The following is a 2,822-nucleotide window of genomic DNA, read 5'->3' as shown; positions in this document are numbered from 1 at the left end:
TTAATTACCAGTTAGTAATCCTATGACCAGGAACTATTTAAGTTTAGAGTTATCATCTTTTTAGGTCTCACTATTATGATCTCATCATAATCCATAAAAAGCTTTACTCTAAACTATGATATATCTTATTTAAACACTTAAATAGATAAAGCCCGTAATAAAAACAAAACAAGTCTTTTATTAATATCAATGAAATCAAAATAGATTACATAAAAGTTATTCCTAAATCCTTATACATGATTGGACTTAGGACATATTCCTTTCAGGGGTCGACCACAATTTTCCAAGTAAGAGATAGAATCCCACTAATTGGAAGGAAAAGGAGGGCTTCGATCCATTGCGATTCGGTTCCTTGGTGTGGAGCCATAAAAGAGAGAGCTCGTAGGCCTTATTCCGCAGATCAAAGAGCGACTTCCCCATTCATTCAAATGAGTCTTTTAGTATAGAACAGAGGCATTCTCGGCCGACTACATGCGCATCTAGTGCAGTGGCTTGGAGGTAAGCTACCTTGACCATCTTCCGAAGTTATAAATAATCTACCGATCGAAGGCTGTAAGGGCGGACTGTTCTACATTCAGCCACACCGCAGTGACCCCCGAAGCGATCTTCTTCTAGTTGCGGGACGAAATCCGACAGCCAATTGCCGGCTCTGAATAACCAGCCCAGCAATAAGCTCAATTCTTCTATAACATAACGGGGCGGGGTTGCGCGCGAGCCGAATGACGTAGGTGCACAAGAGTACTTCATGCCACAACCATCTCTTTTTTATAGGTTCTACGGACCGATGCCTGCTGCTTCATCTGGGAGAAAAGAATCATAGATATGCCGGTCATTAGAAGGAAGAACCGCCATAAAAAGATTCCTCGTGTATCATCTGTAGCAAAACTATGAACGGGAGCTAGCAATCCGGACCGTATTGAAGAGGTTCCTGAGACACATCATGTAAGAGTCACAATATTAAGAAACGAGGTCCAAGAATGAAGAAGGGGTAGAATTACTGAATGAATACGAGCTGTGGCTAATACCCGAGGCATAAAAGAAGCATTTTCTACGGGGTCCCGAAACCACCAGCCACCCCGACCTAATTCATGATGAGCCCACCAACTTTCTGGCAAAATGCCTACAGTTAAAAACCACCGACATGTCAAGATCCAAATTCGAATTGGTTCCTGGTCCTGGTCAGAGACCACTGTGTTCGCGTCGGCGGTCCAACAAAGAGGCGAAGTAGTGGTATCTTTCTTTCCATTACGAATGACACGCTTCGCCTGCTCCCTCCCGTGTCCAGTAGCGCTCCTGTCCAGAGCGAAGAGAGGGCGAAAAAGCGCCGCCGAAGTAGCATAAGCAGGCTTCTATTGCTACGTAACAATAGAGCAGGATAGCATTTTGTGCCCACATGTTTGAATTTGAGGGTAAAGAGCTCGCTTGTTATACGGGATCCGACGCATCCAGCAGAGCGAAACAACGTTCCATTCTTTTCAGCGGCATCCTTCCGCATTGGCGGCGAGTGGAGTGCCACAATCCCATTCATCATTTTTGATCTACATAAGCCAAAGCCCATAGAACTGGCGACGTCTTCGGCATAAATGCAAGGAGGATGTATAGCTGATATAGGATCTTGTGGAACAGGATTTGATTCTGCAAGTGGTTCGGTACGAACGAATAAATTTCGAACAAAAGGGTCGGAACTCGCTAATATGAAATGAGAGAAAAATAAAGCAATGCCAAGAGCTCCGTCAATCCGCTGTTCATCGATAGACGAAGATCTCTCTCTTTATCATCTCGTGCCAGATGCAACAAATGACTCATCCTTTTTCCTTCTCGCGAACCGTGGGAGCGCCTAGCGCCCAGAGGAGCAAAACTCATTTTCCTTTCAGGGTAAAGCGGCGCATAAACATAAAAAAGGGCTGGCCCGTCAAAAGTCCGGTTCCTTCACGAACGAAGTTCAGAATCAATAAAGGTTCGTAGAACGAAGGGAGTGTACAACTGGGGTGCAGCCCTACTTTTTTGTTCGTAACGAGGGAGAGATAGGATGGAGTTCTTCACGAAGTTCGAGACAAAGGAATAAAAAATAGTTTCTCTATGGCCTCCTCGTTTTGAGACATTATGGCTTTGGGGTCGACCCCGGTAACAAAGAAGGAATCCATAAAAACTTAGGATCCAACACCATAATAAAATACTACCCTCATGATTAGACCATGTCCCTGAGATTTGATAAAAGAAAGGTGCATTAGCGGTTAATACGTTGTAATTGGATAAGTTATTAGGAATATGACGGAACGAAAGACCAAGGAAAGAAAGAAGAATGCACCAAAATGCAAGTGCTGCACCAAACGCTGGTGGTTGTTTCTTGTTGTAAGTGAATGCAACGAAAAGACCCGGAAATAACGAATAATGAAACAATTCATATATTGACATTTCGTGCTAATTTAAAAATTTCTTTTGTTATTCCCATCATCCGGTAACCACAGGATGATCCACAAGAAAGGTGGCAGAATTCGAACCTATGGCCGACCCACCCCTGACCTAATAAGAACGATTATCCTTATATGACCAAACAAGGACTAGCTTACTGACTTCTCGAGCGATAGTTCCACGATCCCGACCAGCAACTTGCTTGTTGGGAGTAGGGGCATCCAAGCGTTCCCAACCTATACAAGGGGCTTGGAGATAGAGGGTTTTCTGGGGGAGATACTGTTTCCAGGTTGGGTTTTTTAGATCAAATCAAATAAGACTAGTTGGGTAGATAGAGGTGGTGAAATAGAACCTTTGCATCGATGTTTAGCAGGGCGGGTCGCTTGAGTGTCAAAACCAAGCGGCGGTTG

At 44.0% G+C, this 2,822-nt stretch overlaps 1 pseudogene; it reads left to right on the top strand.

Moving 5' to 3' along the window:
• Positions 1-1,583: 1,583 nt before the first annotated feature.
• On the top strand, positions 1,584-1,801 carry LOC141687348 (uncharacterized; annotated as a pseudogene).
• Positions 1,802-2,822: the final 1,021 nt, after the last annotated feature.

The sequence above is a fragment of the Apium graveolens genome, chromosome 9, assembly GCF_009905375.1.
Source record: "Apium graveolens cultivar Ventura chromosome 9, ASM990537v1, whole genome shotgun sequence".
In the NCBI taxonomy this organism is placed as follows: Eukaryota; Viridiplantae; Streptophyta; class Magnoliopsida; order Apiales; family Apiaceae; genus Apium; species Apium graveolens.
The sequence above is the reverse complement of the archived record's forward strand: the minus strand, read 5'-3'. Positions and strand labels throughout refer to the sequence as shown.